Source organism: Botryllus schlosseri, chromosome 14 (assembly GCF_051294905.1).
Source record: "Botryllus schlosseri isolate E-star chromosome 14, Bs_hap1, whole genome shotgun sequence".
Lineage (NCBI taxonomy): Eukaryota > Metazoa > Chordata > Ascidiacea > Stolidobranchia > Styelidae > Botryllus > Botryllus schlosseri.
The window spans coordinates 15,352,860-15,380,316 of record NC_137249.1 but is presented as its reverse complement, the minus strand read 5'-3'; the positions used below and the strand labels follow the sequence as shown (position 1 = coordinate 15,380,316).

Sequence of the window (27,457 nt, the reverse complement as noted above, 5' to 3'; positions counted from 1 at the left end):
CCATTTATTATGTGAATTTGGTTGTTACTAGGCCTACACTTATTTAATAGCGAGTAGCCTACTACATCTGTAGGCATCAATAAGGCATCATAACTGACCCCGCCCCTATACTAGTGTCAGGACCCTTCACCCCAACGGGACAGAAGTTTGAAAATTTGATGTGTAATGGACCATAGGACCATGAAGTTACACTATAATCAAATGGAGGCACCAACTGAAGGTCTTCCAGGGCTGAGCGTCATTCCTTGGCAATTTCAGTGGACGGGGGAGAGTCTGAAGACGAACACATCGATTACCCAACGGGACAGAAGTTTGAAAATTTGATGTGTAATGGACCATAGGACAATAGAAACATGGGTATTTAAAGACCTTTTGGGGTAACGCATTGGAGCATATGTGAGTTCGAAATTCGTGATAAGCCTATAGTATATTGCCTATGAACCACGATATATACGAATGAATAAAAAAGCTTAAGCACACCAATTCTGGAAATTAAAGAATATAGCATGATTGCAATTGGGATATCAGTTCATGTATGACTATTTTAAGTGAGTTGGTATCATTTTGTGCTTATCTGGGACTGTGTCGTATGCATGTTAAGTGTTAGCTATACCATCAGTTTGCTTTACCAAAAATGGCGCCACCGTTTTTTCATGTATGCGAGCTTTTTCAGTGAGCCGAAGTATGACTGATATATGTATGCATATCTATGCCATGTATGATGCCCACATAAATTGTACACTCAATTGTAGTATCCAATTATTGCAAATAAAGACGACATCGGTGCGTCCGCTAGTTTCGGCGAACTTGTGACTCGTCTATGCCAACGTAAATCCGCCAGTCCGGAAACAGAGCCACAAACGAAGCATCCAGTTGCAGACTATATCCAGAAAACCGGACAATGACGGGGACATTGCGGAAGGGTTTGACGTCTTTTGGCATTGAAGGGTGATGTTCCGATGTCCCTCTAAAAACTCTTGACATGCTATTGATTGGATCGGCTGCCTACCGCAGTTGCAAAGTATACAGAAATAAAGCAGTGCGATGAAATGAGAGCGACTGCTAACCGAAATTGCAAAGTATACATGGATGGAGAAGCTCGATGAAATTTGTTGGAATCGCTCCATAAAGCCGATGAGCTAAAGATAAAAAGAGCCAAGAACATAGAGATATTGCATTCGGAATATTGCTACGACGAACCCTCAACAAACCCCGCGTTCTGTTGGACTTGCCCGATCTCCGAATCGACACGCGAGTACTTGATGATCCTAAGAAGAAACGACTCAAACAATAGGGGTCGGTTCCTGGACTAATTGCGGTTTGATATCTATATCTGGAAGACTGGGAAACTCTTATAAACAAGGTGGTCTGCAAATTGGTCAACTTGAACTCTGTGTGGTATTGTTTTTTGTGGTATCAATTGGCATATTTCTTGTATATTATATACATGTATATTCTCGGTAGGAAAGACCGTCACATTTATGGTGTAAACACACCTTGGAGTATTGAACTGTTATTAATCGTCCATGAATATGAATAGGTTAAATCTTGACTCGTGTTGTGATTGATGTATGTTCCGTGTGCCAATTTAACCGAGTTTTGTATAGATACCTCATTGCTGTCTGCATGATAATTATTGGAGTATATTGGTTGAATTAAGTCAAGGGGCTTGTATATTGTATGACTAGTATGAGCCTCTGGACCTCAAAGGTCACTGCTAGTTCGATCAAGCTACAACCAATTCTTCAATCAATGTCCACAAGTCCTGGGTGTATAAGGGATATAAAAGAATGTGAAGAAGCCGGGAGATAGGGTTGAGCTCTGTGATGAAAATCGAACCAAGTGTAGAATACTTGCATGGCAAGCGCATGAAGCTACACTATAATCAAATGGAGGCACCAACTGAAGGTCTTCCAGGGCTGAGCGTCATTTCTTGGCAATTTCAGTGGACGGGGGAGAGTCTGAAGACGAACACATCGATTACCTCCTTACTATCTGCGAACGCCAATCTATAAAAAGAAAAGATCGTCGAAGGGTCACAACTGGGGTGCTGATTTTACTGAATTATTTGGTCGTCGGCTTTTGTATTTAGTTGATACAACAACAAAGTACGAAATTCTGCGCCGACATGGGAAGCGTCCTCAAATTGAAAAACGTCGTCGAAACCAAATACCCGCCAAGCTGGGAGGAGCGACAACCTATAGACATGAAACTACGTGATATAGGTGACTCCTTCCACGTTGACTCCTTAGTAATAATCAATTTCGACGGACTATCGGCTCCATTTGCGATCGAGAAAGGAGACCTCTCGATATTGTAGGTCTAAAATGGATTGATCAGGTACAACAATTACCAAACATAGCGATTGAATTTGAATCTCCGCCTAATGCAAACGAAGAGTTGTCTTTAGTAACGCTTCATGACGGGATCTCGTGTGATCAACGGGACGGAACCAAAGTCGGAAGCAGTCTTCGCGACACTGTAACCGATGATGGGTTGATGGATGCTGCAAATCAGATAAGCGTCGAACCGGCACGTTGTCTGTGTCGCGCAGGCCGTTGCCACTGGCGCAAGTGTCAAGATGGTAATCACCACTGGCGCGAAATGTGTCGAGTCAGGAATCCCTGCTGGCACCAATCATAAATAGGGGAGATGTGGTACCGATGGATCAAAAATCGGAAAATGATCGCTGACCCTAAAATGTTCAGCCGAAAACAGTTGATCTTTTGCTGGCTCAGCACTTTGATACAAGCTCTACCTATCGCGCACATATACATGAATATCCGTCTTCTCAAAAAATATTAATGGACGTTCAAAATTTGTTGCTCGAACGTGTCATCGGTCCCCACCCGGTGGGTCCAATGACACACGACCCGGGAACCTATGACACATATACCCTAAAAAACTCAAATGTGACTACTTTTCTTTCTCAGTATTATAATCTAAGCTACAGCAAGCCAAAGAAGAATGTTTGGTCGCAACTGTCAAAAAATAGAATTATTATTAACTCAAATGTTGTCATAAAATCACGTTTCGATTTAGGATCGGACTTATAAATTTGTGGGTACATACATATTGCCTGAAAATTGAGAGTGTGACTTCCAAATACCTCGTTATTGCGATAAAACATCATATGCAATTATTCCATAAAGATTTTCTATACGTAGGCATGTTTCATTTATTTCGTGATTAGTATGCTCGATTATTTTGCTTGATTTGGCTATTGTATCATCGGTCCCCACCCTACGAATTTTATACATAAATCGAAAAAAAGTCCACTCAAGGAAACTACTGAAAAAAATAATAGGTGCCATTATATAGCCTGATACAAGCCCTACACTTCACAATGAAAATGATTGCTGGTTTGTTCGTGTTGAAGGTTACAAAGAAAAATGTATATGTCGATCTAAATTTAGTTTACACCCCCTAAAACAAAAATCATCTGTGAGCGACCCCATTGCTCGCGCACGTCGAATTTTTTTGTATGTGAGGAAAGATTTTGCCAGCATGCAATTGTAGACAAGTTCACGGAGTTTAATCATGGAATTATCATAGAGAATTTTCAAAGTATTTTCGGTCCCAGTGATCCATCGGTACCACATCTCCCCTACGCCGATCTTACGACGGCAACTGTCTTACCTTCTTTCCCAAAAGGTCAAAAAATATGGGAAATCCCTAGTGTTGGGTCAGGTAGCCCCTGCTGGCACTAGCCGAGAAAGTGTCGAGTCAGTTAGCACTGCTGGCACTAACCAAAGATGTGTCGAGTCAGGAATCCCTGACGGCACCATTCAGAAGATTGCATGCGACAGCAACAGAAGACGTCGAGCGTAGAATGCCCGCTGGCGCAAAAGAGGACCAACACGAGAAAATTGGTCCTGAAATCTCTCGTGGATGCACTTGTCTGAATAACTGTAACAATTCGGCCCATAGCTGCATGCGACCGCTATACAGTCATGACTACTTTCCCAAAAAGGGTGGAAATAGCAGCTGTTACCGGCTAACCGGACACATGTCCGGTCATGACCGCCAAGGAGTCTGGGGATTTTAAGATGCACGTCTCCCCAGAAACGGGCCCCCGGCGGCGACCGAGTCCGCCGGCGTGACGGTAGGCGTGGGCACACGCCGAGATCAGAGGTCAGATTGAATAGGTCGGGAATCCCCGCTGACAACGAAGAACCTCGCCCTCTCTCCACCAACACCAAAACCCCGTTCATCACGAGATTCGCATTGGGCCAATAACTGGCCCAATTACTATGTAACCTTACAAGACACCAGTCCCAGCGTGAAGACGGAACTCGAAAGTCTCTGTACACAATCGGTAGCACTGGCGAAACTGTCATACAAACCTCCTGACTTTTGACTAGCCTAGAAAATATCGCTATTCCTGAAGGAGTCTTGACAGCCGTTTGTGATCCATTTGCTTCCGAACTTGATGACCTGCGGGGCCACCTCAGCGCCCCCCAATCCATGAAATACCAATGCGACATCGAACGTAAGGACCCATCGACTAAGCCTTTCGTTTCTAGCCCTTATACCAGTGGTTCTCAACCTTTTTGACCTCGCGGCACACTTCGAAAATTAAAAATAGTTCGCGGCACACTGGCACAGTGGTTCCGAACTCTTTTGGCTTATGGCACAGGCAAACTACCAGAATGCGTATAGCAGCAACCATCGTTTTACAGAGGTTGTCACTGACGATTGACGAAGTACTGCTACCTTTTCGGAGCACTCAAGTAGGCGTTTCTCTGCGTGAGTTTTCTTTTATCTCTGCGGACATCTCACAAATGCATCTACGAATGGTATCATTTAACATGGGAATCGTTTTCAATTCTTCCCAAACATTTTTCTACAATTTTATTGCGGGCCGGAAGAAGAGCTTTCTCCGTTTACGTGTGAGGTTTTGAATTATCAGCTATTACCTCTGTTACCACATAACTGGCCTGCTGAGATCTCGTTTAAACTTCAGGTTCAGCTTAATTTCATAAGATTGATTTGACAATAAAGTCTGCCCACTACCGGATTGTCGATGTAATTAACCATCGCATCGAAGAGTCCATCACGATCGCCACTAACAAATACAGAGGTGTTTATACAATATACATGGATGCCAAACGCATTTCCACGCAGATCGTGTAATAGCACATGTGAGGATAGTATACCTCAATAATCTTACTGGCAGCCACCCGCAGTTCACCTGTAGTTCCAACAAATCGGAATAATAAACCTCAGCGGCGGGGAAATTTGTAACTGATATAATTTGATCAACTTTACTTATCAATTCTCGAATTTGTCGCCGGTAACATAACATTGCGCACTGAGCCTACGCCCTATACATTTTACCTGCAGTGCTGACACGCTACCTAACAATCGTAATGTGAATGGCTATGTTGGCAATTCTAATTTTTAAACGTGAACATCACTTTCAAATGAGTTACTTTCTCGATGGTGAGAATGCCTTGCTAGGTGTTGGAGGTTTATGTAGGCTCCTACTCGTCCTTCGATCTGCAAAGTGTCTTACAAAAAGTGAGCCGTGCTATAAGTTGGCATCTCAGGAATCAAAATATGTAATATCGGCATGGTGTAAAATGATAATCGATGACGAAGAAATGGCAAGAATACGACTACAAATAGAATCATAAAAAGGCCATCAACCTGCGTCATGTCCCTGTTCTACCTACGGTTCTGATGATAGTCACTTCGGCCACACCGCAATTTCACTATAGATTACTAACCTACGTCGTAGGTTAATAATCCATAATATCCAATTACCCGAGTTTAGTTATCACCGTCCTAAATGCTACTGATGCTACTATGTGGGAAAACTAGCATATCACACCCATTGACGGTGGAGGCCCCAATTTGATTCATGGCAGTGCAGTAGCAAGTTACAAAGCGTTGCATATTTATTAGATTATCCGCCCCTATACGTTGCTGTGCTCAGAGCGTCTTCACAATAAAAAGCCCAGAGAAAGACCCAATCCATGACATAATGGGGATGCCAGATTGAAATACTAGATTGATATACCGTGACTACGGTCGCCTCCGCATCCTTATATCCAGGCCGTGTTATTTTTGGCATATGCCAAAACTGCCAAAAATAACTTATTTTTGGCATTTGTCGATTTTTATTTTTGGCAGTTTTGGCATCGTCCTCTAAATAGATAGTTTCAGCCTCGAATTAGTCACAAAAACGCTTTATTTGGGCTAGTTTGTCAAAAGACACCACATAATGTGCAGCATCCACGTATAATCAGTGCCAACAAACAATAAGAAGATGAAAAAACCTAACGATTTCATAGGTTAGTAATATCAAACGAAACCACAAAATGTGCAATATCCATCGTAATCGGTGCCAATAAGCAAAAAAAAAGAAAGAAAAGCCTAACAAACACGCTCAACAGCTGATTGTTACAGCTGTTGAATAGACTTAAATCGTTTGCACTGTAGCAGTGCTTCCAAACTCAGGTCAGCTAAGTTTCTCCTAAATTCATTTCTCGCCCAGCGAATCTGGGAAATATCGGCTTCAACAGCAGCCGTTGAGGAAAAGAATGTTGCCAGTCATCCACAAAAGGTTTTCAGAGCTTCAAAATCTTTGGAGGGCCGAACTGGCTTCCATGCATCATGAAAAGAGATCACTTCGCCAGTGCCATCGATCTCGTCGCGGAAAGAATTTTCTTCCCGATCCTTTTCCAGGAGTTCCCTGTGTTGTCTATCTCAACACATTCTATTTAGTATCCCGACTATCATTTCTCCTTCAGTCTACCGATATATTTTCGGAGGACTTTTGTCACTTAAGGTGGGTTTAATATTACCAACTCGCATGGAAGAGTCCTGGGAAGGTTAGCTTGTTTAAGAACATTGACGCAACAAGACTGTCTGACAAAACGAGACTATGCAGCTCAGAAATAGCCAGACAGTTTGTTGCGTCACAATGTTCAGCTCCATCACAATGCAAAAATCGTGATTGATTTTGAGGATTCCAGTTCCATGAGCAGAATATAATTTATGTTTTAATAATCAGTACTGCGGAAGCTTCTCATTGATACCCGTTTTATCAAATTTAGCGCTAGACAAGCCGATCAAAAATGGTCGTAAAATTGCCTTTGGACAAATGGAAAGTATGACGTAAACCAAATGCAGTCAGCCGTTCAATCTCGCTGTGCCCACACCATTTAGGACACCATGCTTTCACCCCTAATGGGTGGGCTGGACCCAGATTAAGAAACCTGCCTTTCACAAACGCTCTTCTCGGTTGTAACGTGGCCCTGTTAACACAACACCATGAACGAAATACACTATTTGGCAGGCCGTGTTATTTTTGGCATATGCCAAAAATTGCTTATTTTTGGCATTTTTAAATTTTTATTTTTGGCAGTTTTTGGCATCTGGCTCCGGAAATGCCAAAAATAACACGGCCTGCTTATATCTGTTCACTGCATCGGATTGTGCATCGCGTGTCTTGATCGGGAAAATTCAATAGAAAAACCTCCAACAATGACACACTCAAAATTGGGATTTTTGTTAAACGTAGACATAGTTTACCACATTTGCTCGCGGCACACCTGAGCAGTCCAATTGGCACACTAGTGTGCCGCGGCACACCGGTTGAGAACCACTGCCTTATACCCTGACGGAAGAGGGTCAGGCGAATGCACTAAAAAAAGGAATAGAAACTACCTGATGAATGAAAGCAAGACTACAAGACAAAGCGTCCCGCACTCGAAAGTAACAAGACGGATGTGAGAGGCAAACCCCCTTTCCAAGAAGTGTACCCGATCGCTTACTACAGTCGGATGTGGGTAACTCCAGCGGCGAAAGCCTATGATCCGTGCACTACAACGCTGAAAAACCTACTAGGATGGCGGATGGAAACGACGCTGGTGTAAGTTAGACAATCGCAACCGATGGCTGTTAAAAAAGAGGCTGTATAAAACTGTCAAACCAACTGAAGTGACTCATGGGAAGCAACAGTTGCAAACTCGCGCACGTAACCAAACCTACGGAATGACGAAAATCATTGGCAAGCCACTTACAACAACGCGAGTGCATCCGGTTACAACTGCAGAGGCTCTGCAGAACTCCACGGATGATGGCGGGGGCGGCATCGGAACGGACTACCAAACCCTGGACCACAACCGTAAGGTAAGTACCGAAACGCCCATTTTGTATTCATCAGGAGACGACAAGGACGATTCATCTACGAGGGGTGTCGAGCTAATGACTATTACCTTGACGTCAACGATGGCTGACGAATCGCCACTGTCTGGGCAGAAAAACCAAGGGTTGGGAACATCCTCACCTGAATATTCCCGACTATCAAGAACCACCGTGGGGAAGGCAACCACAGATTTCGTTGACTACAACTATACTCGGTGGCTGCACGAACTGGCGAAAATGGAAGGTGGATATAAGGTAAGAGGATTATCATTGATCGATAGGATGATTATGGAAGGTGCGAAACTGATACCTACCATGGAACAAGTGGCTGTGATAATGGTGGTAACAGGGTTGATAGCTCTGCAGTGATTGTAACATGGATAGGTTATATAAAATGTCGTCGACGTAGAACCTTAAGTCATATGAGGAACACGAGGAGACGAAACGGAACAAGTCAATGGATGGCGATAAGCGTAATACGTAACACAACGGAGAATGACAGAATCTGAAGGTAAGAATGGGTGTTTAAAATTTAGTTGTAAATACGGGATTTTCATAGTTTGTTATAGGGAAGTAGTGAAGTGTGATGTTATAAATTTGATAAATCGTTAAGTAACTTTGCGATAGGTATAGGGCGTAAAAAAATAACTCCGGCGACGCATTGTATGTAATAGGTATCAAGTGAAGTAAATTACATAATAGGCTTAAATGGAAAAAACTGAAACCTCGTAACTAGATTTATGCTGAGTCATGGTAAGCTAGTTATGGAACGTAGAAAAATAAGAACGGCGTATCGTTGTTTGTAATATGTATCAGGTGAAGTAATTTACGTAATGGGATCAAATGGAAAAAACTGAAACCTCTCAACTAGAAATATGATGAGTCATGAAATATCAATCCGAGAGAATTGTAAAAGAAAAAGATTGACGTGTAAAAATACCTAATCAATAAAGTGATCACCATGAACGGGTAATGTTGGTGTATAGTTCACTAGTTCCAAAGTTTGCATATGTTTTATGGTTTTATGATAGTCATTTAACCGTCACTGTGGCATATAATTTTCGAAGTCGGAATAGGAGTTTTCTTAAGAAAAGAGTCGGAGTCGGTATATTGAACATGTGTGGAGCCGGAGTCGGTGGTAAAATTTGCCGATTCCACAGCCCAGCTCGTACCATTCACTCAGGCCGTTTACCCTTACCATACTAAATTTCCACTTTGATATTTATAGCAGTGGGCAGCAATCACATTGCGATAAGACTTCTAAGACAGTCGTGTAAAATCAAAAGATCTCATTTCAACTAGCTATAGCTGCTAACATTTTTTGAAAATCATGAATTTCTTCGCACCATGTTTGTATAAGGGGCCGAAACAGTACTTCGTCAGCCCACCGAAAAAAACGTTGCTGTTGGACCCCCCATAGGGTCATAAACCCCCCTTCCCGACGTTTTGCTACTACCAGTAAGGTATGTTTTACTGTCATAGGCGGCCTGTGAATAATTGTATGTTTATCGTCCAGTCTCAAGCAATATTCCCTCTAATTTTTGACGAGTCTGCGCACATGCACTTACCAACTTACTGCGCAGATCCTTGGACAACAGTGCGTAACGACTAAAAAAAGGTCATTTCGATTTTTTTGTGCGCAACATAGATTTTCTGTGCGCAGAGACCGTCTCAGCACTGCGCATTTGCGCACGTGCGCAGCTTAGAGGGAACATTGGTCTCAAGTGTGACAAGCTTTATTTTAAAATTTGAGCTGTTGTCGTATAATTTATACAAACATGGTGCGAAGTAATTCATGATTTCTTAAAAAATCTTAGTGGCTAGCTGGTTGAAATGAGATCTTTTGATTTACAAGACTGTCTTAGAAGTCTTACCACAATGTGATTCATACCCAATGCTATGAATATCAAAGCGGTAATTCAGTATGGTACGGGTAAACTACGGGAGTAAATTGCAGCCCGCCGTCGCTTCAATCAGTACCCAAGAAGTAGCTATTGGTTGCAAAAAAGTTGGTGACCCCTGAAAGTACAGTAAATCGCGCGAAGCGTGAATAAATTAGAAATTGTAGGAAATCTACAAAATATATAATTCATGTCGATTTGCGAAATAATTTTACCCCCCCCCCCCCTTGAGAGATCTTTTAGGTGCGGAAGTTACGACCTTGTCTGTATAGATTATGCAACAATAGTCAACTCAAATTTTCAAATAAATCAAGTCACACTTTGGACTGGTTATCATGTTATCTGTTTCTATATCAGTCAGTGGGAAACCTGGAAGTGCGCTGTACTCTGGTATGCAACTTGACCCGTGGTTCTCGAACTGGGGGGGGGGGCGCCCTCCTTGAGAGGCGTGAAAGCATCCGAAGGGGGCACGAAGCCGTCTAAGAGAAAGTATTTCGTGAATTTAAAAGGAGTTTAATATGTGCTGAAGAAAAGTTTAAAAACTGCAATTTTCCTAAATATATCACGATTTTAAATGTTATGATCGCGTCATATCACCCATAAACCGATGCTAGATTTTGATTGATACCGATTTCGCTTTTCAGTCACGGGATTAGCAAAGTAGTAAAATACATATAGGCCTACAAGCTATACAAATAACATTTATTCCTTGTAATATTGACGCAAAACATGCTCCCGTGAATACGAATGAAACCCAGCGATCAAAAGCCGTGCACCCGGATAATGAGCGTTTATATACATGTACCGCTTGTTTCGTGTTGAAGTTGATTCGTCCAACGTGATCGAAAAACGTCCATTTTCCGTTTCATTGCCATAAGCTCTTCTTCCACATACTTGCGGATTTTTTTGCTGTGCTCGATCACCAAGTCCCGAACTCGTTTGCGACATTTTGGCAAGTCATAGCCGTCATCCTTCAAGGCCCGGCAATTTGAATAAATGTTAGTTCGTCCACAGCAGTTAACTAACTATGAAGTTCATCGAGGTGAGGCTTATGCGATTCAGAAAAGGAATCGATCTTCATCATCTTCATTTTTGCCTGATCTTTCTTTGACTTGTTCGATTGAGTCATGCCTGATTTAATTACCATCATGTGTGCGGACCTTAAATGCGTTATCAGTCCCTTTGTGCTACACCCTAAAGCTTTCAAAACGTCTTGACACAAGTTGCATTTGTTTTTCTGTAATTTTGCCACACATCTGATTTTCTCTTCGCACTGACATCTTCGATATTCGCTATTATTCCAACCTGTATTTCAGCTCCACAGCACCGCCTCTGTAACGCTTCGATACTCCGTTGCACTGCTACGATCCGTAAACTACGACGGAAGTAATTTCGTAGTTCATTGTTATGCCAAAATTTGTTTTAATATCATATAATTGTGAATTGTTTTAGACCGGTGGTTCTTAACCTTGTCCCCAGCGCCCCCCAAGCGGAGATTTGGATTTTGAAGGGGAGGAAACGCTCAGGGGGCGCTGGGCTCAGTCGGGCGGTATGGGCGGCGCTGAAGAAAAATCGAAGTATGGATGGTGTAGTAGGGACATAGGATTATTGAGTTCTCATTGCAAATTAACATTCGACAAAATATGTTAACTCTCCAAATTTTTCGTCGCGCTACGCCCGAAATATATTCGGACGCGGCTTGGAGTGAGTTATTATCATTGGTGTTGAATGAATTACACCATGACTTCTTGGCAATCATTGCACGTAATTTTAGATCGAAAATTCCCCGTTAAAACAGTCCCGTCACGCTTATTAGGGCTATTTTCAACAAAATGTTTCGAACTAGGTATTGTATCCTGCAGCGCACAGCGTCTTGACATCGAAGAAAGAAGCAGTGTAACACTTTTAAGAGTGAGAGCCCTTTGTACATTAAAGATGCTTTGAAGCTGTTTGGAGAAAATGATTAACTAAATATACATATATTTGGGAGCTATACAAAATTAAATCGTCATAATATTTATTCGCCGTATCACGAAGAATCATATTGTTTAGTGTTGTGACCCACAACCTCACATGAACGTTATATAATTCGGGTTGCTTTGTTTGGAATACATTCATGTTAAAGTTAATAACTGGGGACAGTACTAAATTCAATGTGAACAAGAGTCACACAAAGCAATAAAACAATGCCTAATACAATTAACTTCCCGTATTTCTAATGGCAGAGGGGAATTCGGGATATGTACATCGGGCTCGAACCAAATGGTGCTAAAATAGGGGGGCGGCAGACCACGGAAATTTTTGAAGGGGAGCACTGGAGCAAAAAAGGTTAGGCTAAGAACCATTGTTTTAGACCAGTGGCTCTTAACCGTTTTTCCTCCAGCGCCCCCTTTCAAAACTTTCCGTGCTCTAGCGCCCCCCACCCCATATTTTAAGGACGGTAATAAAAACAATGGGTAAAAGGTAGGACCGTAACAGCACTTCGTCAGCCCCCTTAAAAAACGTAGGTTTTTGGCCCCGATAGGGTGATAAACCAAACTTCTGTGGGGCTTCTCCCCAATACCCGCGCGTTGCGTGATTTCGATGTTGAGCAAAGTTTATGTGGCCTATGGTCGCCTAGGCGCGAAAGTCTTCTATAATGGATGAATGAATCGGTCAAAAATATTGGTAATGGCTTGTATATATATCGGCGGTAGCGCTGAACGAGCTGTTGTCTTGAAAAATATAGGGCACGTATTTAATAATTAAACATATTCGGGCGGGCCCGTTGGTGCAATTACTTCGTTGCATGTTGTTATTTCGTGACCTTCTATGCGCTATATAGTCAAAAGCTATTGAAATCGCATGAACGTACTAAACTAAAATAAGCTCACGATTCAAAGTTGGTATTTCTTCACTGGCAAATAATTTTTCTTTGATGGATGTCATTTGTCCTGTGGGGTTCAGATTGTCTTGACATGATAACTCGGCACCTATGGACAATGGACATATTTATATCGAAATTTACGGTCAACATGGGGGCAATCCATTTCAGCTAAGGCTTTCTCGCTGATGATGTTTTGGCACACTTCTCGGAGTCCCATATTGGTCGAAACTTCATATGTCTTGGTGCATCGTGGCGTGGCAATAGCCGACGCCGAAATGCCTATTTCTATTTTCCATAAATAATGAGTATTTTTTCCTGGGGGAAGGGTACCCAATAATCAAACAATTGACAACGGTCATTCGCGCGCAGCGCAAAAAAAGAAAAAACTTGAATAAATCGTCAAAAAATGATGTTTAATTTTTGAGCAAACATATGTAGCAAACATCGTAAAAATATCTCGAGATTTGACCTGTTTTGTCGAATAATAATTTGCTTTGAAAACTCGTTATGATATGCTTTACTATACTACACCATCTACTGTGAAGCTATTCTGCTCCAGCGCCCCCATACCGCCCCCTGAGCCAGCGCCCGCCATATCGCCCGCTGAGCATTTCCGCCCCATTCAAAATCCAAATCGCCCCTTGGGGGGCGCTGAAGGCAAGGTTAAGAACCACTGTTTTAGACAATCAGCCGAGCTTGTGACACTGCTTGATTACCTAAATAAGAGATATATTACACGATATTTGCGCCAGGATTCCTTAGGGGCGCTGAATCTGAATCTGTCGTTATTTTTGTTCTATCACGTCACTTTGGAGATACTATATATATGTCGATTTTTACTACTCTTTCGGGGTATTCAAGTAGATTAAACCTACTTGCAATACTTACTGAAGTTGATATGTTTTCAGACTACTGCCACTCCTACATGAACAGTATTTTGGACAAACTATTTACATTTGCAATCTGGATTTTGAAAAGTAGAAAGTAGTTTAAGGAAAAGATTGCACCACTCTCATGAGTTTCATTATCATTCGAGCTGCGTGACATAGTCCCTGAAGCAAGGTTGCTGAGTTGAATATATTTCCGAATATTCTACCAGTTTGTAGTGACATTATGGATCAGCAAGCTTAGTGGCGTCACCAATAAATTACATAGAGGCCTAGACTGGACTAGATCATCAGTCCAAGAAGCACAGGAAAGCTCGCCTACACGCCTATAAATGGTGACGTTCGCATTACAAACAGGCTATCGCAATGGTCATTAGATAAACTGCCCACTGTGCCCAGTGACTTGAAAATTCGGTGTAGGCTAATCAAAGATTAAGATTCATTGGACGTAAGACACCAACGTGCTTACTTAATTGCTTACTTACTTACTTACCAACGTACTTACATAATTTTATTTTTAACAGCCTCTAATAGGCCTACCTGGCTAGGTATACACGAGTAAACAACACTTGTTACAAATCTTAAGTGATAATTGTATAGTTCAAGAAAGTCGAAAGTGCCAAAGTGATAAACGCTAAATTCTGGTGCCAACCAACATGAATATTGCAACGTTGTAAAGAGTAATGTTCCTGGGAGTAGAAGTATAGCTAACCAAAGTATCATAGGTTAGCTGGCTTAACCTGGAATCCTGTATCCTGCTGAGATCTTCTTAAGACGCCAATATTACACAAGACATACGAATATATTTCAGACGTTGTTACAAGTAGGTTTAGCAAATGAGTCTACTGATTCGAGAGATTCAGTAGTTTTATACTAGAGGCAAATTACTCTAGAACAGGATGTCTCTCGGTTACGAGATATACACATTTCATGGTTGGACGATAGCAGGGATCTGCTACAATATGTGCCAAAATTCCAGTTCTTTGCATTCAAATATGCCAAATGTCAACCCTGGTATCGGCTGCTATTACCTAGTCTATATAGTCCATGCCTGGCTTTAAGCTTCCGTTGTCGTAAACTAGCACTAAGTAATCTATTAACAAGGTGTCAGGGGCGGGAAACTTCTCCAGTCGGCGGGTCGGATATGGGAAAATGAATTACTTGGGGGTTCGGATTCATGAATCGATACATTAATCGCGTATTTATCCACTTATACAAGGAATAAATCGCATTTAATGTAAACTTTAAGTTTAAAGCATGAGAGCAAAACCAGAATGTAATGAATTTATTAACGTATTGCAACCTACTTCAATAGCTATTGAAGTCAATGAGACATATGTGGTCGATCAAAGTTGCCAAGAAGTTGTTTGAATTCTGGCTACGTGTCGGACTTAGAAACCTTTAGTAAGGACTGCACGTTAACACCAGTAGCTTTGGAACGCAGCTTTATCTTTTTAATGTTCATGGTCGTAGATGTTTGCTCGCAAATGTGTGCAGGTATAGACCCGGACGGCGGGCCACATTTTCATAAGACCGGGAACTATCTGCGGACTGCTCACGATCCTGTCGATGGCCGGGTCCGTCCAGGCGGGGGATCTCTGAGACTCTGACTGATACCGTTAACTGAGGTTCCCATACGTCCTCTTTTTTCAGGAAATCGGAAATGTTCTCCGGGGATGCTCAAATGTCCTCCTTTGTGGCAAGTCGTCCTCCTTATAGCCTTAGCAACCAGGTAATTGTACATAGGCACAACTAAAAACGCCATGAATGACGCGAAATCTGGATGTCGACGGCAGTGATGGCAAGGTTCACTAAAAAACAGGTCAACTTCGACCTAATTTACGTTCAAGCGGGGTCATTCGGGAGTCAAGTTGTAAAATTGACCAACAATATTTTCAAATTACCCGTTTTTGTGATTTGTAAAAAGTGTTCTCTCCCGGATTTCAAAATATGGTAATCCTACTGTTAACTGTGTGTGTGTTGCTATATTTAAGTTCTATACCCTAAAACTTGTTTAACTTGCAATGATTAATTTTGAAGCAATCATAAGGTGCAGTAATGTAGGATAGGGGGATGCAGCCGCATCACCAAATGATCTTGAATTCTTCGCGAATTGATTATTGGATTTTCGTGATACTTTTAAAATAATTCTACACCTTTTCCTCACCATTTTGAGATTAGAATACAATACGTTACAAGTAACCACTACCGCATAAAATAAATATATACATTTAAAGTAACCGGTTTATGTAAGTACTTTTCCGTAACAGTCAATGACATGACATGACGTGCAATCTCTACTGGGATTGGTAGTGGCTATATAAAGCTATCTCTTGGTGGCTCCATAAAGCCGCATTATAAAATCGCTACTCGTTTCACACTTCCTGTAGGATCAGATTCCACATTCGTTGTAAAGTCGAGTCTTCGCAACGTGTTCATTGGAGCATATACGGTGGGCCCTGTATGGAATAGGTGTCCTGTGCTCACACTATATTTTATTTTTTAATTATTTTTTATTAAATTACTTTAACTTGGAGAATCATCGCTGCTCACCTGATATATCAGGCAAAAAGGCCAGCGATTCCAATCAGGCGGTGGGCATGCCGTATGACTATCGCAGCGTTAGGAATAGCTTCGATTTTAGCGACTATGGTCGCGCTTACGTGATTTATGCATCGATTGTCAGTGTTTTTGACAATGCTTATACTCAAATAGCGCTCTCAGTACGAACCTGTTGTAGTCTATCAGAACATTGAAATGTAGGCTATTTTATATGAGTGCTGTTGCCAGACTAATGTGTGTTGTGATAAATTATCTCTGATCAATGCTCAATTGCTCATGCTATATAGCATTCAGATATATTATAACATGCAAAACAGCGAAGACAGTTCTAGACACCGTACCACAGGTAAGACCAGGTCTGCTGTCTTAAGATGTATAAAAGGCGAAGTCAACTTACAAACATACCACGAACGAGTCTCTCGACACGGTGTTTTGACTTGATGGTACTGCGAATCTACGATTTAAACGCTGATTGATTGAGTTCATCCCTGGACCCTGGCCCTTACGATCCTTATGGATTGGCCTCTTATGACACATATGAGAGTGATCAACATCCAACCCTCCCAGCGTAAAAGTTGACTCCGAGTCGCGTCAAGGCCATGCACCATCGCAACTTTTAGCAATCCAATAACCGTTACATACACTCCATGAATATAGGTTTGGCTGTTTATATGACTACAATATCAGTTTGTTCCTATTCAGACATAATTTGATTACCTCTGCGAATAACACCCCGCTGTTTTTTCGGTATTGAAATTGACCCTTTCTCTTCAGTGATTGCCGGGGTGAGGGCCAAAAATACTGCAACAATCAAGGACGCCAAAATCATTATGAAGGTTAACGGCTCTACGTCTCGCGATGTGCTCGCAGTAGACGCCAACGACGTTGACATTAGTGGTGATACGAAGATAGAAATGGTGGAGACCTCCAGAGAACCACGAAGGGAAGACAATCATTCCGCTGGAATATACAAGTAGGTTAGGGTTACCATATTTCAGCAACCCAAATTCCGGACACTCTTTAGCGCCCACTAGTGGATTTCAAAACGAGTTATGACGTCACACTAGCAAAACTCTGCTCATAGACCAGAGGTGGTCACGGTCCGGTTCAGGAGAATGTGGCTGTGTGTTGTGTAACCGGGACCGAAAGCACATGTTTTCAGGCCCCTCCCGCCCAAATAAACAATGATTTTGAGCCCACACTATGGGGTAATCGATGCAACTTCTGGGCGGGGGGGGGGGGGGGGGGATGGTTGCTATATGAATCTGGTTTCTATATGCATCTGGTCGTTAAATTATTTGAATAAATTCTGTCAATAATATTGGTATATTACTATATAGATAAGCCTACTACTTTCCGCCCTCACGATCAGAGTTAGTGGTAGTGCTGGTGGAGGATGATGAGTTCGAAAATACAGGGAGCGTAATTGCACATCGTTAAGTCATGTTCATGTTGTACCTATAAGATTGTTTACCAGCCTTATGCCGGTGCGCACCACGGAGCTTTATAGACACCCCACATCCAGTGGTTTTTCCAACCTTTGATGGTCGCGACTCCATCTCCAATTTGCAAATGTTCCGTGGCCCAGATCAAAATTTTACGAGCTGATTACTAAAAGAAGTCAACACCTTTGCCCAGACTTACTCACGGGCTATTTTGGAAGCTGATTACGTTCAACATATTCGCAAATCCAAGAATATAGGCAAAAGACCCCCCTCCGTCTGGAACCACTGTCTTTGAATAAAGCATTTGAACGGCCGTAATGATCTCTAGGAATATACCGTTCTCCTATAATTGTGATAACAATTAGGCCTATTCCAGTAAATGAGGGTCGTTTTTATTTATATTTTATGGCAGTTTTTGCGAGGGTGGTAGTCTCCATATTAAAATCAATAAATGTCATAGTAAATCGCGCGCAGCGCGAAGAAAAATATCATACATCAGCATATATATTCCCAAAAAATATTGTTTTTATGCTGATTTACGAAAAAAAAACTATGAGCCTACGTCAAAATTCCGGACATTTGGCATATTTTAGAAATTCCTCCCGGACGCTAGTTTGAACAGTGAAATTCCGGACATGTCCGGGAAATCCCGGACGTATGGCAACCCTAAAGTAGGTCAACCAGGCGGTATCCATATATGGGCTATTCAGATCAACCGAGTAACTTGTAACGAGATGGCAGGATATAGGAACTTGGCTACATTCTCGCCTGTGAATGACAGACCTGTTTAGTGGGGTGTCTATCAAAGTGTCTGTTTCAAACAGATCCGTAACAGCAATTAGTAAGCTCCCCAAAAATATTGTGTTGGGTTCACAATGGGTGATCACACAACTTATCTGGAGAAAAGACCCCCATGCCCACGCCATTTTCTTCTGATATTTTGCGACTCTCGGACCAGTCGGATAAGGTAACGGCGAACGCAAGACTCATGTCTACTGGCTCACTACGCATCCAAATTGCTAATAATAATATTATGAAAAACTTAGTATCAATCAACAGTCAATCTATGGTCGTGATCACATTTATCGGTAGAGGCGATGGAAGTCGTATCTCCGGAAATTTAGGGCACCCATACGGCACATGGCTTTAGACTATTCACGAAGTTCACGCGAGTCTATTGTTGTTCATTACTTTGTTGGAGCATATTGTTAGTTAGTGACCTCTGGTAAAGATTGACACTATATAATATATAATGGAATCGCTCACCTCACACATATAAGATTAGACTAAAAGGAAAACTCTTTGGGAGACGCATCACATTCCAAATTCGCATTACTGCTCGGGGTGCAATATTTTCCACTGTGGGTCACATTTGCAGCGTGGGGCTCAGATTGCAAGTATACAGGACTATTATGCGCATGTACTTGTACATGTACAATGTACAATTGTACATATTAGGCCTAATATCGAAGATTTCGACCAAGATGCGTCAGTTATTTTTGGCCAATAAGGTTTATCGTCGCCGATCCTTCTGGGAGCGCATTTCCCGGAGTTATTGGCCCAAACTTTTGTGTTGGTGTGTTCTCGGTGGTGACTGGCTCTGAAATGACAGCGCCTAATAGTCTCGAAACCGCGGGCTGCATACCCTTGACTAACGCATCCAAACTGCTTTCGGCGATACAAGGAATATGCCAGTCTCTTGCAATCGCGAACACAGTTAGACTCAGGTCTGTCAAAGTGTCAATGGTACGTATTGTTATTTCGGGAAGACGGTATCCATATTAAAGAAAGAAATCTATTGACACTAAATCGAAGAGAAGTTTCTAATTTAATAATATGGTACATTTATGTTAATTTACGAAAAATAGTTTGGGAAAATGCCCCTTTCACTCCCTTGGCTTGGTAAAGCAGTGGACCCTGGAGTTCACGGACCAGTTTTACGAGGTTCGCGAAAGAGCAAAATATCGTAGGGTCGACGCCAAAATTCCGAGTATCCGGGATTTACGGCCGATCCGTGGATTCATCAATCCAGCGATTAGGAAGTAGATGATCTTCTCTCTTGAAATTATGGTTTTCGGTGGTAATCCACAGATTTTGGAATTCGTGAATAAGAGCCCAAATTTGTCGATTTACCAGAGTAGACATGTTCCTGTGGTCGCCGACATGATTCCACCTGATTCCCTCCCGTTCCTAAACAATACATTGCCAGGTGGACATATTTTTCGTACTACACTACAGTGTATTGAAAATTGAAGCCAAGCCTGGTTAAGTGTATATATTGAATTTACTGTTGAGTTTTGATATTGCAGCTGCATTCAGTCATTTTGTCACGAGAGAATGCATCTTTATCAAATATAGGTCTATGCATGTTGCGAGTCAAAAAATGCTTTCCAAACCGATGATCTGATATCTGAATTTCAAACTTTGATTCCGGAGTCTCCGAGGCTCGTAGAATGCATGATGTCAATATTATATGTCAATCTTCATCATTCTTTCACAGGAATTCGAACTGACAGGCGGTGATTTCGTAATATGTATCCTTCAACTACGAAAGAAACATTCTGCTCAGGTTGTTTCAGTCAATTTTCATCGTGGAGGACAGATTCGCGCAGAGGCACTTTGATGTTTCCACTGATCAATTTTCGCACCATTTCTATATTGACTGACTTTGAGAATTATGATGATATTATCTAAGGTGAATTTAGCGCCCAAGTTCCAAGTCAAAACGTGATCCAATAATTGCAGACAGTAAGAGTCAAATGTTTTTTATCACGTCCAAGTCGTGTTTTGGTGTGAGATATTAATATTCTATTTTAACTTGAGCACTACAACAGTTTGTTGGTGATGATTTGTCGCATGCCCTATATCAAGGTTTCATGAATTGGATGGGCGCACCCACAGAATGACATAATCATGCTGGTAAAGTTTAGTACCCACATCAGTACGCGCAACCCGAGAGCTTTAGCGATATCACGTCCCATTTCTATACCATTATTCATTACTTTGGGCTGTGGAGATGAATTCGTGAATTCTGAATTTGTTGGGTTCTTCCGCTTTCAAATGTTTCTTCCCAAACTAGATTTAAAGCGATCATCGATGCACCTTCATCGGCGCTTATTTTTAAAATAACTCCACGTTGATTGTTCCTGCTTTGTAAAGCACCGCAGCTTGTCCTATTCAAATGTGGCAGTACTACTTGAATAACCTTAGTAAGTAAACAGACCGATGCTAGTTATTTTACATTTGATATGATCATATCATAGTAATGTACATATGAATGTGTGTAGGTTACAGTGCCAGGTCATGTCGTTGTAGAAATATAGAGTCGATGTAATTCGCCAACATGATAAATTGAAAATGTGTAGTTGATACTGAAAATCCTTCTGTACCGCACATGCGTGGACGTCAGTTTGTCGGTAATGTGTCTTGTATTCCGTCACATTACCGCTCTTTTGTTTCACGAAGATGCATTCGAATGTAGCCTACGTGGGATTTATCGATCGCCTGGAAAGTGTTTTGACACGCATGCGTGGGTTTCGGTTACGGCACTTTTCTTTACAATGCTTCTCGCTCAGTGCCTCGCTTCCTGTACGAGGATCATCGCTTACCGGGGTATTTCCTAGAAATTTTCTCTTGTAAAGCGTAAAATTCCACTTTGCCGTCTTGTTGGAATTCCAATGGTATGTGAACTATTTTATAATAATTCATTGCATATAAATGAACGGACGTCTTGCTGATCAAAATCTAAAATGTCGGTAAAGCTGGTAACAATGATTCGATTCGTCCAAGTGCATTTAGCCCAGTACCATGCGCTAGTACAAAATATATGAACATTTTTCGAATTTTCATAATCTGTCACGTTTTGCCAATGTGTTGCCCATGTGTTGTCCAGTTATTTTAATGTTGATTGGCCTACTATATATTGGCGTACTACTACTGTCATGCTTCATAGTTTTCCATATCTTTTCTCTCTACTAGCGCCTACGTTAAAATTAGACTAAGGATGTAGCCAACGAGTTGCGTAGGATGCAACACGAAGAAACGTTACATCGCTACCTCTCGTTATCGTGAAATTTGTAGTTGAAACCGGTACGAAAATGAGTGATCTTGATCAAGCACCCAATGAAGACATTCAGAATCGGGAAATCCATCATGAAATTGGATTAGAGGCATTACAAAGTAGCTCTGGGATGACGGACAGAATTGGTAGGTTGAGTACATATAAATGCTATTATCTCTATATTTCAATGAATGTTGACTGTTTTCGTTTTTCAATTACGTTTCAACTGCTTCTGTGTGAAGTACATACCGCGCCAGGTATCTATGTACACTCATGCCCCTTACGATGAAAACTATAAACACCCTTTGTAAATCCGCGACATTATTGAAGGCGGGAAACCCAGTCGTGAATGGATATCACAAAAGACACATTTTTTCATCAGTTCTGCCACAAAAGATATTTTCTCGGCATATAAACTAAATATTTTTATATATAGGGTAAACATTTGTTTATGAAGATAAATAGACGGCAGTGCAATAGCAAGATAAGCAGTTACGGTGACAAAGCAAACACAAGTATGAACCTCCAGGCTCATACGAATGGTGCGAACGGGATGAATTCTGTCACTCAGTCACACTGCAAAGCACTAGCCAAGTGGTTCGAAACCTTTCTGTCTTTGCGGACCCCGTTGGACCGTCAGGGACCCCCGCGGACCTCTTCAGATTTAGTTCAAATTTAGCTCAAAGATCGTCTAACCGTCATCTGACTAGAGCAAATATTAACTGTAGGCTAGTGATAATCAGCAACAAAATTACTTTTCTTGAAAATAACATCATACTATTCATGTAGAAATTGGGAATACTTTTAGTATTTCAAAGCGAATTTCGTAGCAGCGTCTCTTGAAATAGGCGGTCTTGTCTTGAAAATCCGAGCCGTCGATGTGATATGAACGAGTGCCGAAAATCGATTCCCGCAAATATACGAGTTGGCGAATGTATAAAAACGCGTAACGCTTCCGACGACACCACTTGGTATGATCGCTACAAATAAGGCACCAAAATGAGAAACAGATAACGTCCAGTCTAAATATTTCTATCTGTCAGCTCACCTAGAAGTTGTTCAGCAATAACGGCTATGTATATCACGTGATAAAATGGATTTTTGCAATCAAATCTTTAATAAAACCCCAACAAAAACACATCTGAAATTCAATATGTCTGTGTCAGTAGGCTAATGGCAATTAAAATAAGTTTGCACAATAGAATATTCCATCTCAGACGGCCATCTCTGTTTACTGGAGTCCTGAAGGTTAAGCAGTTATAAAGCGAAACTTCCTCGTGATTTCTCTAATTAAAAAAATACAAGTTAGGTTATCAACCATCTTCCAAATTTGGAGGTTTCGCGGACCCCCTGAAAATGCTTTGGGAGTATTGAAGGGGACTACCTCTGAATATGACCTTGTTTTTTTCGATCAGCTCTGGTTTCGGAGATAATCTATGGGTCTATTTTGACTAAAATCTCATATTTTCACTGTATGCTCTGGACAAAAAAAAACGGCCAAGTCGTGTTATAAAGTTCAAATATATTCAATCTACTTGTTATTTTTATATGCTGAAGACTATTTTAAATCAAAATATAGCAACATCATTAGATTTGGAGCATCAGATTTCTCATAGTTGGATACTTTCGCGGATATCACGTACCTAAATAAACTCCAAAGTATTTACCTAAATACTCAAATACCGTTGCATTAATTCAATCAGTTTTATGTCAACCACCAATTGTAAATTCAGAATAATCAGTTGATGTAGAATATTATTTCGAAATCTTAAAACAAAATTGTTTCTTGTACGAGTTTGCTTGTAAGCAATTTAGTGCAGTCTCTCGAAAGGTTCCAGCAATAGTCTGCCGTAATGTGTTCATATCATCTATCCGGATATATCTCTTTTGTTATTTTGATGTCTTGGTGGAACCTTTTTCCTTGCTTTTCACTCTATTCACCAAGATGATCTGGAAATATCAAAAAGACTGGACAGGAAATGCAATTCAATGCTCATGTTTCCTCCAATTTTTGGACGATCTGTTGGTATTGGGTGCTTTGTGATCTTCCAAAAAGTTTTGTTTTCTACATCCTTGGAGGAATTCCATGTAGTCAGATCCTTTCTCAATAGGAAATTGAAATCTTTCATCCAGGTTTCACCCGGACTTCACTCATGGCGTCGTGATCTCCAAAACTAAAATGTGAAGTTTACATCATCATCATTACCATTCAGTGGAGTTAGTTAACGTAGTGGTGATGATAAGCGTTAGCTACCCGGGTGGCCCGGTTACGATTCTGCGGCGGAGGTTTATCTGGGATCCTCTATCCCCACGACAAAAAGCCCAGGGAAAGGCCCGTTAAAAAACCCGGGGAATAGATATTAATGTCGAGAAATATCTGTGTCAAAGGGCAGTATATAGGTCGAGGGGAGGCCAGTTTAAGACACCGCAACTGGTCGTTCAGCATCCTCCTATATCTGTTCATTACATCGCATTGTGTCTTATCGCATTTTACATTGTGAGTGCCTTGATCAGATGAAAATAATATCTGACGATTATTTATTGATATTATGAAACATTGGAATGGCGCACCCATTACTACTAAATGCACCCGCTACTCTACACTGCAGACATCCCGATTAGTGCTCATTGTAGCATGTGCTCTCCCGTCTCCCAATATGAGTAATTCCATCCATATGTAGATGTTTTGTTGTCTTTTTCAGGAGATTTATCTGTCGTGAAAGGGAAAGATGTAACAATAAGCAAGGCAACAATAAAGAGCGAAGTTAACATCTACCCTGCTTCGCGATATTCGCAAGGTATGCACGAAATGGTTACCAATTGTGAAACCAGGCAGTTATCGAAACTGACTTCAATTTTTATTCTAGAACTGCCCAGAAGTGAGCTGAGTGAGTACATCTAAAATATTGTCATGTGTATAGTTGTAGATTATTTTGCAATGCAAACATTACGAGTCTAAAAGAAAAGAAATTCACCCTTGATATACATCGGTTGCACTGGGGCAAAAATATAACATTTTACCGCCACTGTGAACCTTTTACGAAACCCCTTCACTCTCTGAGAGTGAACGGAGTTTCATCCAGTCATCGACACCCAATAAATTGAGTGCTTTCTTCGTTGCGTTCATTTGCTATCCTTGCTTCTTTTTGATTCTCGAACGACGAAACGGAACTCGCGTTTTAGTTATGTCAGAAGAGTGTTGGAATAAATAAGTCGTGGATTATCACAAGACAGTGCCCACCATCTGACGTATACACGAACTTCGTAGTTTCTACAGTTTTCTCAATATCGTATCCAGGGATATCTAGACTAGGGATTGATAACTCTTTTTTGCCCATTACGTGATGAGGGCAAAAGTCCAATTATCTGTGAGGACTGCTGTCTGCACCTACGGATGCTTGTTGCCCACTATTACTCTTCAAGTTAGATAACAAATTGTTGATGACATCATAGTGGCCATGACGTCATAGTGAACATGACGCCATAGTGACTATGACGTCACAGATACTTTTCTTTATTATAATATTCGTGAAATGGCATGCAATTAATTGATTACAAACACAAGATAAACCGCAGAAATTGATCGGCCAATGTATCCACTGACAAAATATATAACACCGGCCTCTTCAGTTGTGATAAAATTCAGCGGTGCAGAGATAGGCAAAAGAAAGCTCACCAACCATTTGAAATCTTCTGCAGGTTGTAACGCAGTTGCGGTCAAAGGTGGGTCTTGTTCATTCAAATTAAGAATACTCTTCAAACCATGCTGCTGAAGTAAGCTCAAGCAGCGGAACTTCTTTTCCGCAAGCAGCAACTGCTTCACGGACATGAAAAAGTTTGCCCCATTAGCTTGCCGGTACATGCCAAATCTAGCCTCAATGGGATTTGACATGACTTTTCCGCTGAGAAAATACTTCACGCATGTTGCGATTGAAGGTATTTTGACAGTGAAAGGACTGAGGTCATGTTTTGAATACAAGCCATAAAGGTCTCGTTAGTGAGCCCAGCTCTGTCAGATCTTTGCCACTCCATGAATATAGTTATGGCTTTGTTCAGGAATGCTTCCCCTGGGTGGACACAACCTTCCATTTCTTGTAAAGGCATGTAGAATGGATTTCTCTTCCTAGTAGCTTTATTAGGACTTTTCACGGACATGATGTTCCATATGTTTTCAATGAATTCCAGATAACGTGCTGTTTGTAAAAATCCAGAGAATTTGCAAGAGGCTCCTTCATGCAGTGGCTGCCCATATGCCTTAAGCCCAATCACAGTGCTTTCACTGAAAACAGCAAGAGCATGTGTAGGCGACGTTCGAGCAATACCACTAGGATCCAAAGATACTTTAGTTAATTTGTGAGCAGCTTTGACGGGAAGGCCTTCTTCAAGTTCATACAATTTTCGTATGTGACTGAACTTGGCATCGCACGACTCTCCTAAAATATCCTCATGACCAGCAGTGGGAGGATTCATCTGCTTTTTGTTTACAAAGTTATTATATATGTTTTTGAAATTATGGGTAAAATCAAAAATGAGAAACAGCTCTTCTCCACTCCTCACTGGGTGCTCGATACTCGGACGAAGCTGACCACCACAAAGCTCAATGAAGAGTTTCCTGTTACAAACATGGTTATCAGTTGACACCGCTATCACCAGGAAGAATTCATCCAAAGCCTGCATGACAAATTCAAACCACCTGCGAAGGCGGTCTGTATCCAATTTTTCAACTGGAATCAGGCAAGCGATATCTTTGTACTTGCAGAACAGAGACTGGACCATAAATGCCAGTACAGTTTTTGCTGGTTTGCCTTCCTCAGTCAGACCCGCGAATGAGCCATTGGTGTACTCTATTCTTTGTGCCGTATACACCTCATCTATCATGAGGCATACGATACGATCGCAGGGTGTTAACTCTTTTGATCGCTCTTTTAAATAATGCAAGTCTACTTTTCTTGGCTCCACAGTCATTTTCGATGATATTTGGCGAAGTCGACTCATCGAAGGCAAGGCAAAGAAATGCTTCAACTTTTTGTACAGTACAGGACTAGTCAATCTCCACAGGAAAGCCAACATAAGAGTATCAGGTGAATATCGGCGACCTTTTGGGTGGATTTGAATCAATTTCAACTGTTCCACAATAAATCCTAACAAAGGTGTCATGCAGCCATCCTGTAGAGCTGCGGACTCTGCCGTAACGACGAGATAATCTTCCAGGATAGACACAGCAAGACTAATGCTGCTCGAGTCATCACTGCCACTATACAGTTTCCTGCATACAGCAAGCACATTGGCTACCTGGCTGGTGCTTTGTACAAATCCGGTTGGAAGCACGTTCTCATACATCGATCTGGGAACTGGTTTGGAATTAACAAAAGCAAAGTCTTCCAAATTCTGCTTTATGAGAACGGATATGGCAAGTTTCGGTGGATTGATCATATTTTCTGATGTCTCTATCCAGTGAAATTGCAGCGAATCATAGGTGCACACAGAACTATATCCAGATGGTAGTGTCTCGCTCTTAATCTTCTCCTTCAGAGAAGCTAATGTTTCAATATTTTCAAGCAGAAAAATTTGCTTGTTAC

General features: G+C 41.4%; 2 long non-coding RNA genes across 3 annotated transcripts; one reads left to right on the top strand and one right to left on the bottom strand.

Moving 5' to 3' along the window:
- Window positions 1-5,066: 5,066 nt before the first annotated feature.
- Window positions 5,067-7,419, bottom strand: LOC145456290 (uncharacterized). Its single transcript, XR_013920556.1, has 2 exons — window positions 5,361-7,419; window positions 5,067-5,327 (listed from the first exon to the last, which is right to left on the bottom strand). It is a non-coding gene; the product is annotated as an uncharacterized LOC145456290 (long non-coding RNA).
- Window positions 7,420-16,410: 8,991 nt separating this feature from the next.
- Window positions 16,411-20,537, top strand: LOC145455207 (uncharacterized). Of its 2 annotated transcripts, none has more exons than XR_013920298.1 (3): window positions 16,411-16,719; window positions 17,148-17,350; window positions 18,494-18,793. It is a non-coding gene; the product is annotated as an uncharacterized LOC145455207 (long non-coding RNA). The 2 variants fall into 2 exon arrangements; XR_013920297.1 differs by lacking the exon at window positions 18,494-18,793 and adding an exon at window positions 20,319-20,537 and having other exon boundaries at window positions 16,414-16,719; window positions 17,148-17,346.
- Window positions 20,538-27,457: the final 6,920 nt, after the last annotated feature.